This window comes from Macaca mulatta, chromosome 15, assembly GCF_049350105.2.
Source record: "Macaca mulatta isolate MMU2019108-1 chromosome 15, T2T-MMU8v2.0, whole genome shotgun sequence".
NCBI lineage: Eukaryota > Metazoa > Chordata > Mammalia > Primates > Cercopithecidae > Macaca > Macaca mulatta.
In genome coordinates this window covers 1015138-1029483 of record NC_133420.1, presented here as the reverse complement: position 1 = coordinate 1029483, position 14346 = coordinate 1015138, and the positions used below count along the sequence as shown (strand labels likewise).

Below are 14346 nucleotides of genomic sequence, written 5' to 3'. Positions count from 1 at the left end.
GTTCTGAGGTTCTGCCCAGAACGTGGCTCCTCCCTGCTGAGCGTTGCTTGTTGAAGGCCCGTGTGGAAACTTTCCCTGTAAGCTCGTTGCCCACAGCAGTCTTGGTTCAGAAATCTTTGGACCTCCTGAGACTCCACACAACCTTCTAAACTTTCTAGCGTGACCTTTTCATTTTACTGTTCCCCACTAACTCAGATGTTTTCCAGAATGTAAGTAATCTGCTGCATGCAGGGCGGGGAGTGCCCTCCGTTGGCTCTGGGGAGAAGCATCGCTGTTTCTCCGGGTGGAGCTTCCCGCCCACCATGGTGTGCTCCAAGACGCAGCAGGGTTCCTTGGCAGAAGTAACCGTCGAAGGCCCGTGTCTCCGTGGCATGGTGGCTGTGGGTATGCGGCCATGCCGGCCCCTCCCCATCAATGGCACCACGGAGAGGAGCAGGGGGAGGTCTGGGATCTGTCTCCAGAGTCACAGCTGTGCTTCCGAGACTGCGTCGTCCGTTTGTAACTAGACATGCAGAGAAAGTGTTGGAGATCAGCAGGAGACGGTGTCTGTCCCTAATGAGCTCAGGCATGCCCTTGAGAGGGTCAGGTTTCTGTGCGGCTGATCTGGACTCAGCCTGGCTGTGGCAGTGCAGGTGACTGCTGGGCTTTGGCAAGGCTGCACCCACTGTCCGTCTGAAATGGCCCCCTTCCCTGGCTCACGGTGCCAACTGGGTGCCCAGGCCTGTGTATGTGTCGGGGAAGGGGTGGGTGGGGGTCCTACTTTATTGCCGTATCCAATGGCACGCGGGGTCAGCACTCAGGAAACATGTGCTGTGTGGGTCAGCGATTGAGTTCAGAAACCTGGAAAATTCAGCAGTGTAGGCTTTGGGCATGACCCGTCCAGCCTTGGGGCTCTTTCTTTCTCTGAATTTCCTTCCATGGCATCCTCCTCATCCCAGGGGCCCCTGTCCCCGTATGGCTGTTGGCAGCTTCACAGGTTCCTCTGCCTCCCCTCCCAGGCCCTGGAGTGGCTGGGACAGCTAGTGGCTGTGCAGACCCCACAGCCAGTAGATCGTGGGTGCCAACGCCTTGGGCCTGGGTTACCTGAGTCAAGGACTCCAGTACATGGCTGAGCTCACCCCGAATGTCTGGATCAGAAGGCCTTGGGTTGCAGAAAGGTGGGAGTTCGATATCGAAGGACAGCCTCCAAAGCAGAAGGGGAAATGGCTGTGCTGGATGGGCAGCTAGAAGAGTCTGTGCACAGCCTGGGACCCAGTGCAGACACAGAGCTGACATGGGCACTGCAGTGACACGGCCACCGTGGAAGTGGGCAAAGTTATAGGCTTCAGATCGATATGGAGGGGCTGGTCTAAAACAATCCTCTGTTTCCTTTAATCCTAGCAACTGCTGGCTTTTGGGGTGGGGGAGTGAGATCTGTGGTGGCCGCGAGGAGAGACAGGGATTTTAATTAAACCCCTCTTTCTGGGAGAGGGGAGTAGCCGTTTCTGTAGGGCGGTGAGCATCGTCATCTCAGGCAGCTCAGGCTGCTGTAACGAAACACCATTGACTGAGCGGCTTATGAACAACAGGAATTTGTTTCTCACAGTTCTAGCGGCTGCAAGGCAGGATCAGGGTGCCGCACGGGTGGATTCTGGTGTGGGCTCCTTCCTGGTTGGCACACACCTGCTCTCTGGCCCTGACACAATGGGAGGGTGAGGGATTTGCTGGGCCCCTTTCTGAGGCACAAATCCCATTCAAGGGTCTCCAGCCTCGGGAACTCATCACCTCCCAAAGACCTCCTGACAGCATCACATTGAGGGTGAGGATTTCAACCTGTGTTTTGGGGGGCAGGCAGTTCGTAATCTTCACCCTCTTTGTGTATTTCTGACTCAACATTGAGTCTGCCTTTGGCTCTCCAGTGAACAGAGCCTGTGTGGACACTGAGCAAGGTCAGAGCTGCAAGCATGTGCACATCGGGGGCAAGGGAGCTGCCAGGGGTGTGAGAAGGGGGTTTCAGCGTCAATCGGAGCTGCTTTCCTGGCAAATGTACTCATACGCTATCCTGGCAACATTTGCTTTTCACGAAGAGTCGATGAGGCAGTGGGGGCAGCAGGCGGTGTTGCCAGAAGCTTGGAACTGATGGGCAGCAGAGAAGGGGCAGAGGCCATGACCTTGGGGTGGTCAGCAGTGCCAGGTGTCTGCCCTCCAGGTCTCAAGTCTGTGATTGTGCAGAGACTGAGCAGACCTGGAAGGTGTCCACATGGTGCCTTTTCTCCTGACATTCTGGGCACCACGAGGAATCATTCCTGTCTTCAGCACTAGCAGGAGACTTTTCCTGAACACCTGCTCCTCTTTGGCGTTGTGGGTGTGAAGGGGTCAGAGTGAGCCTGTCTTCATGGAGCTTTCAGACACCATGGGGATAGTGTGGCACAAGTGTCGGGCTCAGGGGGGACGGAGGCTTTCCCCCAGAAAACAGCTGCCGATTCCAGGATGGTCCTCGACCCCTCCCTCCCTCTGTTCCTCTGCGTCATGTGTGAATTAAGGCTGTTCTATCGTAGCGGGGGTGTCATGTTAACTGGAAGTGTGCTTTTTTACTGGGCAGAAAGGAAATTAATGGTACATTTGCCAAGGACAGCGAGGTTTGATTTGATGAATCCAGTGGGGGAAAGGAGAAGGGGCTTGGCTGTGTGGGGATGTGTGTGATGGGAGCAGAATGGAGCAGCCATGCAGGCTGTTGGGATGGAGGGGCCACGCCCGCATTTCCATGGGGTCCGTCGCTGTTTGTGCCACTAGACCTGAACCTCTGTCTCTACAGTAGTAACGCATCATTCACGTCCCAGCAGGCCAAGTCCTCAGGAAAATGGGGCCAAAAAGTAGAAAACCATGACCGTAGAAGGTAACGGCACATGACTGAGCTTTCTGGGTGGTGCGTCCTTGTGATAAAAACAGTCCTGAGCTGAACACCAGAATGAAAACGAACCGTCCTCCGTGCTGAAGGCGGAAGAGGTGTGCTTGGCTATCCGCAGTGCCTGCCTGTTTGGGCGGTGATTACTGCAGGTCACACGTGCTGTACAGGAGGAGGGCAGTGAACTCTGGAGCCAGGCTGGCCGGGTGCAAGTCCCAGCTCCATAGCCAGCTCTGTGATCTGGGACAATTCACCTATGTCCTCTGCCTCTCGGTTTCCTCCTCTGTAAAAGGGGGGTAATAGTCGCATCTATCTGAAAGGGCTATGTGAGAATTAAACGACCTTGTAAATGTAAGGGGCTGAGAACAGTATCTGCTCTTGGTGAGCAGAAGGATGACCAAGGAGGTGACCAGCAAAATACCCCTTTCGAAGCCTCAATACTGTTCCATAGTGAGCAAAGACACAGCTCCTCTATGGACGAAGCCATTAATAGTCGATCCTGGCAGGCAGAGTGCAGATTCCTTCGAATCAGAAATTTGAACTCTGGCCAGCGACTGCTGTACTGATTGAGTAAATCTTAGGATTTGTTGTTAATGGTAAAGTCTACAAAAACAGAAACAGTCTGAAGGAGTTTGAGAGGGTGTGGGCTCAGCTGCAATCTCTCCTCCCAAGGCCGTTGGTTAACATCATCTCCAGCCCTGTGGAAAGACAGCAGCAGTGAAGAAAATGTCGGGCAAACATTTGGTGTGTTTGTACCCTTCTCCCAGAAATCCTAAATGCTTTGCATGTTTCAGCTAATAATTCATTGAAATGGATTATGCTGACCATTTTATAACCTACTTCACTGCTCTCCTGTCTAAATCCATCCCTTTGTGACACATTTTTTACACTTGGCTCATTTTTTCAATTGTGTTTGCTGTCTTACTGCCATGTAAAGGATAAACGTGCATGTCTATGTTGATTGGACTGAGACAGCTAATGCTAAATATGTCTCTGTTCCTTGAGGGTTGACTTGTGATGGTGTCATTTAAGTCTCTTACTTTTTCCCCTTGAGTCAGCAAAATATTCCATGTTACTTTGAGCAAAACTTGCTCACTAGTGTTATGGAGGGTATAAAAGCAAATGGAATAAGTTTCCTGCCTTCAGGAGGATTGAAATCTCAAAGTCGGTATGACAGCAAGGATGGGAGTCGGCTCAGTTTGCAGCTTTTAAAACATGTTGGAATCTTTCCTCTGCCACTTTTAATGGTGAGACCCTGAGCAAATCCTTTCCACAAGCATCAGGCTCCCCATCTATGACATGGAAGTAAAAATAGCAATCTTGACAAAATTGTGATGACTACAGACGTGTACCTAACCTCTTATTTACCGCCTCCCGATAGAAGATATTGTAACTCATCCCATTTGAGAGCAGGTGGTGATCACCCCATCCTGTGAGATTCAAGTATAATAATTATCTGGAATCCCCCATCTGCAGGCGAGGAAGACCCAGCAGCCCTCACAATGTCTTCTGGAAACTGGATTTTGTTTGAAGGGTGAACTGACTCCAAGTTTCTTCTGTTTTCACGTATTGTCCTTCCTACGTGTCTCCTGGGGTTTTTCCCTACCTCCCAATCTACATTAACCTGATAACAGCCAGCTATGTTTTCTAGAATTCCCCTAAATGGACTCATGCCAAATACTGAATACAGTAGATTGGGAGGGTTCATTAAATCACGATAGAGCATCCTAAAGAAGGAAAGTAGACACCTTTGTTCTTAAAGGGTCTTCAGCCATCCCACCCTGGAGAAGGTTGCTGATTGCCTCTTCTCCTCGGGCAGTCTTGTTACTATGCATCACTTTTTTTTTTTTTTTTTTTTCCTGAGATGAAGTCTCTGTCACTCAGGCTGGAGTGCAGTGTCATGATCTTGTCTCACTGCAACCTCCATCTCCTGGGTTCAAGTGATTCTCCTGCCTCAGCCTTCCGAGTAGCTGGACTACAGGTATGTGCCACCACACCCAGCTAATTTTTGTATTTTTGGTAGAGACAGGGTTTCACAATATTGGTCAGACTGGTCTTGAACTCTTGACTTCGTGATCCATCCACGTTGGCTTCCCAAAGTGCTAGGATTACAGGCGTGAGTCACCGCACCCGGCCTGCATCACTTTTTATGCCTCGTCTTCATCCTTACAGCTTCTCCTTCCTAGGGGCCTCAACTCCCAACCCTGGAGTAAGGGTCACAACTGTCCATCTTCATGCAACACAGCTTAGTTCCCCTTCTTCTCCTCCCCACCATGCCCTATGGGCTGCTTTTCTACAACCAGAATGGAGACCCAGGGAGATCTGCTAAACTAAGACAGTTCTCACCCCTGGGAGAAAAATCTACTTCCCAGTTCTCAGTCCTGCTAAACTATTGTTAAGATAAAGAAGGACCATGATAAATCCTATTGGCTAAGAGAAGAAGATTCTCCAGGTTGCCATAGGACAAGAGAGGAAGTGACAGAATCTGCAGCCATTTGGTCGAATATGTGATATGTGAGTCATTCTGAGGAATACGTTAAAATTCTGTAGTCAGATCTTGGAAAATGATATTGCCAGTAGAGGGAAGAATGTAACAAAAAACCCAGGCAGAAAACAAACAAGTGTGTGTGGAGAAGAACAATAATGTGATGTGAATGAAGGGTTCGGTGTCATGAGTGAGAAATGGCTGACCGAAAGTAGGGAGATGCAGAGAGGAAGATACCACGGGAAGACTGAACATCACATTAAGTGATTTAGGTGATTCTGCCTGCAGTGCAAATATTTTGGGCTCTGAAGTGAAGTCATCAAAAGGTTTACGTCTGTAATGGAGGATTGGTCTAGATAGCCTCTCAGATCCCACTCGGCTTTGAGATCCTTGATTCCGGGTCACACCTGCGGGTCTGGAGGGCAGTTCTTCAGGGTCATGAAGGAAGGATTCCAGGAGGCTGGAACATGAAGGACATTCAGGTGACCACATCAAGAGATCAAGTGGGGTAACAAGAGCCTGAACTAGAAGGAATGCAGTGCAAATATGAAGAAGAGGAAATGGGAAACTGACTAGAAACGATAAGTAGAGAAAAAGGGAAACGTGTGATTCCAAGGTTTAGAACAGTATTTGTAAGTTACAGTCCCACAACTTCTTGCAGAAACAGTATCTAAGAGAGTCATTTTAAAAAGAATAGCAAACTTCCAAGTTCCACGGAAAGACATCAGCATCTCTGTGGAGTGAATTGGGGAAAGAGAATGAAGAAGTCTGTTCAACTTTTAGATATACAAAATGTGAATTGAATTGCATGAGTGACACCAACAATGTGAAGATATTTAACAGGAGCTCTTTTTTCCCTTTTTGGCCTGTAGTAGTTAATCCTTCTATCATCATTATCGTCCTTTCTCTAATTTAATGTCTTTGAACCTTTCTTCAAAAATCCACTATGTATAGGTAACATGTTTGTGAGATTATTACTAGACCCTCTAGGAGGTTTCATTAACCCAGTTTTGATAGTTCAGGTAAGTCCTCCACCATTTTTTTTCCAAGTTGTCTTAGCTCTTTTGGGTTCTTTAAATTTCCAGACACATTTTGGAATCTGCTAGTTCATTTCTACTGAAAAAAAATAAAATAAAATCATGCTGGGATTTTGATTGGAATTGCATTAAACCTCTGCTCCACAAGGGCAGAACTGACATCTTAACAATATTGAGCCTGCTGATCCATGAACACAGTATATCACTTCATTTATTTAGTTCTTTAATTTATCTCAGCATCACTGCCTGCTTTACAGTGCATAGATCTTACACATCTTTTGTCAGATTTAGTCTTAATATTACTTTGTAAATTTCCATTTCCAATTATTTCTTTGCCAGTGTATAAAGAGATAAATACTGCTTATGGAAAGTTTGCAAGATACAAGCTAAACCCAAACTCACTTATTAGTAAGTAATTTATTATTAGTAGTTTTAGTGGCTTTTTGTGATTTCAGGAGATTTTCCACACGGGTGATCACGTCACCTGCAGATACAGATAGTTTTAAATCTTATTTTCTAATAAGGGTGCATTTTATGTGTTTTAACTTGCCTTATTGCACTGACTAGACTCCAAAAAAATGCTGAAAAGCAGTGAGAAAAAAGTCATCAGGTGGGATGGTAAATACAGCCCTTGTTCTTCCATTTTGACCTGAAGCACCCAGTGTGATCATTTTCTCATTTGATTTTTGTGAGGACTTTTTGTTTCCTTTATTTTTTTTTAAAAATACACTTTATCTTTTAGGCAGTTTCACGTTCACAGAAAAATTGAGGGAAAGGTGCAGAGAGACCTTCTATATGCCTTCCCTTCCCCCACGTGCACAGCCTCCCCAACTAACAACACTCCTGCCCAGAAGGAGCATTTGTAATAATTGAAGAACCTACGTTGACATATTGTCACCCAGAGTCCACCGTTTACATGAGGGCTCCGTCTTGGTGCTTGTTCTATGGGTTTGAACAAATATGTCATGACATGTATCCACCATGATAGCATCGTACAGAGCAGTTGCACTAAAATCCTAAAAATCTCCGTGTTTCACCTCCTCATCTCTCCCTCTTCCCAACACCTGGGAAGCACGGACATTTTCACTCCATAGTCTGGCCTTTTTCGGGATGTCCTTTAGTTGGAAGCTTACAGTATTTAGTCTTTTCCGAGGGGCCTCTTTTGTGTAGCCGTGCATGTTTAAAGTTCCTACGTGTCTTTTCATGGCTTGACAGCTCACTTCCCTTCAGTGCTAAAGAATATTCCATTGTTTGGATATATCACAGGTTATTTATCCACTCACCTAGTGAAGAACATTTTGGTTTCTTCGTTGCCTCCAAGTTTGAGCAATTATGAATAAAGCTGGAATAAAATGAGCAATTATGATTAAAGCTTCTATAAATGTCCATGTGCAGGTTTTTCTGTGAACACAAGTTTTCAACTCCTTTGGATAAATACCTAAGAGTGCAATTGCTGGAGCACATGTTAAGAGGATATCTCGTGCCCATCAATGATACACTGGATACACAAAATGTGGCACGTATATACCACGGAATACTATGCAACCATAAAAAAGAATGGGTTCCTGTCCTTTACAGGGACATGGATGAAGCTGGAAGCCATCATTCTCAGCAAACTAAAAGGAACAGAAAACCAAACACCACATGCTCTCACTCATAAGTGGCAGTTGAACAATGAGATCACATGGACACGGGGAGGGGAACGACACACACGGGGGCCTGTTGGGGGGTGGGGGCAAGAGGAGGGAGGGCATTAGGACAAATACTTCATGCATGCAGGGCTTAAAACCTAGATGATGGGTCGACAGGTGCAGCAAACCCCCATGGCACATGTATACCTATGTAACACACCTGCATATGTATCTAAGAACTTAAAGGAAAATGTAAAAATAAAAAATAGGGAGTATAGTTTGGTAAGACAATGTGATAATTTTACAAACACAAAACATGTCATACCCACTTCCCCACCTCCCTCAAGTGCTTTCAACAGCATCCTGTTGCTGTTATTAAGAGAATAAAGCATCTACCATCATCTCCCAGCCCCTGCCTGCCTGCCTTCATTCTTGTCTTGTGCCACTTTCTCCCGTGTTTACTTCCTTGCACGTGCCTGTTTCCTGCTGCAAGAGGCATTCCGCACGCACCCCCATCTCTGTTTAGACCGTGGTGTCCCTACACTCCACCCCCCTCAACAAGCAACCTCTACTTCTCTCCAGACTGCAAGGGGATCATACCTTCCAGAATGCATCGGTTTTCTACCTCTCATCCCAAGATACGCCAGATTCTTTTACAGCATAAATTTAGAGAACCCCGCTTCCCTTTCTTTGGTGCGCTTTCCTCAATTCTTCATCAGAAACCCATTAGACTGATTGTCATATTAGTGCCCATTCTCCCCATCAGGCCGCAAGTTCGTGTGAGCAGGGGCCGCAGTCATGTTGGTGAACCACGGTATTCTCAGTGACTATCCATGTGCTTAGAAAGTATTTGCTGAATGGGTAAATGGGTCTGCAGTTCCAACCAAAGCTAGAAGCTTGACTTTGGAAGAATGAAAGTAGATAACATCTCCAAAGCAGACCCCATAGCATGAAAAAAGAAAGGAAGAACGGAGGCAGAGCTGAAGGATGAATATTGGCACAGGAGTAGGTGAGACTTTGATGTAGTTTGAACTACATCAAAATCTTAAGAGTAGCCATTTCAGGATGACAAGAGAACAATATATTGTTTTTGTTCTTTCTTTTCAACATTTGCAAAGTTTTTTGCCTTGAGTATAGTCACTTTTGCAATCAGAGGTTACAGTGCTTGATGGAATGAGGCCATGAAGCACACACACCACCGAGTTTCTAACACAGAGCAATCTGTGAGGAAGGATGGAGACACAGGAAAGGTTCATTTTAAAGCAATGCAGGTGTTTTCTTTATAAAGGCAAAAGACATTTTTTAAAGTGTTTGCATCATACGCAAGTCTGCTAAATTTGGTCAAGAAACAGAGAAAACAGTAACAGAAGAACACTTTAGCCCACAAGGAGACCAGCACACCCAGCTCGAGACCACTCCAGATGAGGAGTGGAGAGTGGTTTCCTCACAGCTGACCCACAGGATCGGGTAACACAAGCAGAAGGGAAACATGGGGACCACAGAGACATCAGACTGTGGACTTCATAGCAAGAGACAGCAACACAAACTAGCGGAGTAATTAAAAACTATGGTAAAAAGAGGTCCACATTCTATTTTAACCTGAAATCAGTGGCACGGGGACCACCACACCACCCTGCAGTTGCCTCCTCCCTCCCCCACACACAGCAGCCTCCTGGGACAACATCCTACTTCCAACTTGCAGTTGCCTCCCGTCCCACCCCCCCACAGTGGCCCCCTACGACAACATCGTACTTCCACCCTGCAGCTGCCTCCCATCCCCAACACACAGCAGCCTCCTGGGACAACTTCCTACTTGCCGGCCACAGCCTGGAGCCCCCAAAGCATGGAGGGGCTTAGCGAGCCACACAGCATTCCCCCTTCACACCTGGGAAGTCAGCCCCTCACTGAAGTGGGTCCTGTGCCCACCAGCTGTGCACGATCAGAGGTGTGAGGTTATGGACCTGGTCACCCACTGTGCAGAGAGGCGTGAGGTCATGGACCTAGTCACCCGTTGTGCACGATCAGAGGTGTGCAAGGTTCCAGACCTGGTCACCCACTATGCACAATCAGAGGTGTGAGGTGATGGACCCGGTCACCCGCTGGGTATGAATAGAGGTGTGGGTGGTTAGTGACCTGGTCACCAGCTCTGCACAATCAGAGCCATGCGAAGTTGCAGACCTGGTCACCAGCTGCACCCAATCAGAAGCTTTTGAGGTTAGGGACCTGGTCACCTGCTGTGCACAGAAGTGTGAGGTTATGGACCTCGTCACCCGCTGTGCATGATCAGAGGTGGGCCAGGTTAGGGACCATGTGCGTGGTGATGGACCTGATCAGCAGCCAAGACACCTGCCGTTTCCAGTGTCATCCCGGCTTCTTTCAAAACTGGAAAAGTCTTCAGATATTTCCCAAAAGCTTGTCCATCTTTGAAAACGATATGCGTGTGCACAGGTGATACCGATGACTGAAGATTGAAGGTTAGAGCATTCCAGCCCCATGCCCATGTCCCATCCCATCTGCGAAAACTTGAGCACAAACATCTCCCTCTCTGAAGCTCCCTGAACCCTGTGGCAGGCCTGAGACTCAGGTCCAGTGTCCTGTCAGTTACACTGAACAAAATGTAATTCAACACTGGCCATGGGCCCTGTGCTTTAAAAACCACATATAAATCTCCCAAAGAACTACAATCTATGAAAGCTTTCATGGCTAGTATTTTAGGAAGACTGATCAGTCTTGACCTAAATCAAAGCCGACACTGCCCAAATGCACTCTAACCCCAGCTTCGTGCACAGGCAGCCATCGCCTGGCCGTCAGGGTGACCAGCAGCCTGGGCACAGACAGGACCAGCGCCGGTCCCTCCCTGCACCTTAAGGGGGCTTCTGAGCTGCTGTCCATGATCAGTGATGGTGACGCCCAGAGCAGCTTTCCGGGAAAGCAGTAAACCTTTCAGGTCCTCACCTCACGAGGATGGCCATGTATAAATCAACCGCCTTTGTTACTGCCCTGCCATTCTCAAAGAGGAGATGGGTTAAACTTCTTTATCCACACGCCCAACACAAGGCACACCTGCCCCAGCACGAGGCTCATCTACTTAATCCCGGGAAACTCACACAACCCACAATCAGAGGCCGCGCACAATCCGAGACTGAGCACAATCAGAGACCACACACAATCAGAGGCTGCACAGAGACCACACACAGAGACCCACACAATCAGAGGCCACAAAGAGGCCAGAGGCCACAATCAGAGACTATACACAATCACAGGATGTGCACAATCAGAGGCCATGCACAGTCTCTGCAACCTCATCAGAAACTGTTTCTGACCATTCACCTGAGGCCACCAAGTTTAAATGAGAGGCCCAGGTTTTAAAAGACAGCAGGAGTTCTCTGAAGGCAAACTCCGTGCATTCCACCATCAGCACCATTTGTGCCTGTCACGGTCAGGAAGAACCACAACCACGTCTCGGTGCCCTTGCAGTGCAGGGCGCTGCGTTTCTCCCCCTTTCCAAACCCGCGGCGGCTCCTGGCGACCCAGCGCCTCTGCTCAGCCACACGCCCCCAAGGCCTTCCTCCCTCACCCCACAGGGGAGCTCCCGCAGCCGGGCTATCTGGCTCATCACTCCGATTCAGTCACTTACACCCTCATTCCAGGCTGAAAATCTCTTCTGAAAATATCCAAATCTTACCCACGTCAGGCTCCATCTTTTCCCCAGAGCTCCTCATCCCCTCCAGAGCAGCAGCCCTGGTGCCCGTGCAGCCGGGGCCTGTGGGCAGATCCGTGGGCTCAGAATGCCCAGCCCCTCAGCCCCTCTGTGTGTCCCCTTACTCCCTGCTCCCTGGCGTTAATGCCCTCCGTCTTCGATTTCCTGATAGGCAAAAGGGGGTTAATTCTAAGAGTGCTAACCGAACTGGATCACTTAACACCATGTCGGGCCCAGAATACCCCTTGATCAATGACAGGTATTGCTGCGCTCTTACCATTGCGCTGGGTCCAGGTTTCCTGTGAGCCCTTTAGGCTCTTTGCCGTAAAGGCCACTCAATGGTCCTGTGCAAGCCTGTCTGTGGCAGATGGACAGGTGAGTGGCCGATGCACACGTGTGATGCTGAATGGGATCGTGCAAAGCTGGCCCGGCGTATTGTGGTCAACGTAAGAAAAAAGTCGCCCATGCTTGCTTGCTGCTGCCCTGCGGTGTCCAGAAGGAGCCGCTTAAAGGCAACTGCGCCGCACCTATCTTCTTGGAAGGAGATGGCAAGACCAGACTGGCTGGAGCTGGGAAGTTGTGCGCTACAGATCAGGGCTGCGTAACCCAGGGAAGGCATCACTCGAAACACGTGCTGGAGGGCAGCCAATCCGACCCGACCGTCCACCTCCAGGGTCAGCCATGGGGCTCCACTTGATGTGTCATCCTGATCACCCCTCACAGAGCAAATGAGCCTTTGACTTCAGCCTGTCCTAGGTACAACACTGACTCCCACCTCCCACGTCCTGAACCAGCCTGTTCCGGGGATTGCTGTGGAGGTAGAGGAGCAGGCCCAAGACATCTAGTGGCATTTCCTGGCAAGGACACTCACCATGCTCGACCATAAAACTCGGGTCAACTGGTTTTTCGGAGGGACTGTAATTTACTTGTGGCACGCATGGATACTGATTGACCCAGGGAGGGGCACGGAGGAGGCTGAAGGAAAACCCATGGTGACTGCGCCAGGCATTCCCGCACACACCGACATCTTCAGACTGGGGCGGCGTCCTAGTCTTACAATCAAACCGAAAGCCCAGAGAAACTAGGGACCTTGTCCAAGACCAGCAACAGGTATGTGGGCAGCTGGGATTCAACTAAGTCCTTTCCTGGATCCATCCGCGCTGCTCCCTGCCCCCACTCCCACCACCCCGCCATGGCCCCCGATAGACACAGCAGGTCTGAACATCAGGCACCCCGCACGCAGAGTACGGAGCAGAGCCGGCTTCCGCAGTGGGATCTCACACACATCCCACTCCCCTTCTTGCCGAATGCCTCGGGACTCTGTGCGGTCAAGTCTGCAGATGTGGCCTCACTCTGCGCTAGGAGATCTGGGTGGCCGGCAACGTTTTGCAGAGTGCTCCTCCAGACGGGGCTCGTCGGCTGATCCATGAGACACAGGACACCCGAGAGAAGGGCCGACAAACCCCACAAAGTCGCTCCCAACATGGAGAGGACAGGACCACAGCGGGGCTCTCGCAGTCCACGCTTTGGACAGGTCTTGCTGCAAACTGTGGTGCTCGTCAGGCGCGAGGAAGTTTCCCAGGGCAGGAGCTCTAAGTGACACAGCAAAAGCGACACAGGCGATGCAGCAGGATGTACTTCAGCTCAGGGCTCAGGAACCACGGGGTGCAGCGTGGCCTGCAGCAAACCAGACACATCAGAAGCCAATGTCCCACCTTTTACATTCAGTGACATTGAACGGAGGGAGTTATATGTAGCAATCATCTTCCTGGGGGACCCGTACAGCACGCATGACCACCGACACTGACCACGAGTCCTTCTTAGGTCCTGGGGGCTACCCCACTTTACACGCACGGTTCCATGCACAAATCTACGCGTGGCAGTTGTTAGCCCCAGCTTAGAGATGAGGAAAACGCTGCTGGAAAAGCTAAGTGAGAAAATCAGACTTCAGCACACCTGCCATCTCCAAGACCACTACTACTCTATGTGCTAGGGTCTCAAGGGTTGGGTGTGTGGCATTTTAAGTGACTAATTGTAGGTGGTTTTCTTCTCTCCTACACCTGTTTAGCCTGAACGTGCACGTACATGCTCTGCTGCAGGGGCACTGCCATATGTAGACCAGCAACACTCTTTCCTGCCTCGGGTTCTCGTCACTGCCTTCCGGAAAATCTCACCTGCTTTACAGCCAAGCCAGGTAGGCCTGGTCAGCCGCACAGTGAAACTCCTGCAGTGTCAGAGCTAAGTGCTGACTGAGACTTTAACGGCGAAGACAGTGGAGTAATGGGGATAAACTGAGCAAAACTGTATTGTAACGCAGATGAACGTCTAGAAGCAAAAGAAACGGACACCCCTGAGAGCAGGCGACTGTCTCTTACTATGATGTTAATAGCAGCTTGCTGTTTCCAGTGTCTCCGTGTGCCAGGGTTTCCAGTCAGCGTTTGTGTTTATCTGCTCTTGGGCTACCTGATCAAACCTCTACAGAGATCAGGGATATCTAAATTGACCCAGTATCTGCAGGCTGGCTGCTCAGAGGCCGTGGTGTGGAACGGCCAGGACATCGCTTAGCCATACGGGGCACAAGCATGTCACTTGCCACTCCTGTCTTTCTG

At 49.4% G+C, this 14346-nt stretch overlaps 1 long non-coding RNA gene across 1 annotated transcript; it reads right to left on the bottom strand.

The window, feature by feature from the left end:
* Window positions 1-2550: 2550 nt before the first annotated feature.
* LOC144334895 (uncharacterized) lies at window positions 2551-13151 on the bottom strand. The gene is made up of 3 exons (XR_013405149.1): window positions 12609-13151; window positions 7690-7748; window positions 2551-3582 (listed from the first exon to the last, which is right to left on the bottom strand). It is a non-coding gene; the product is annotated as an uncharacterized LOC144334895 (long non-coding RNA).
* Window positions 13152-14346: the final 1195 nt, after the last annotated feature.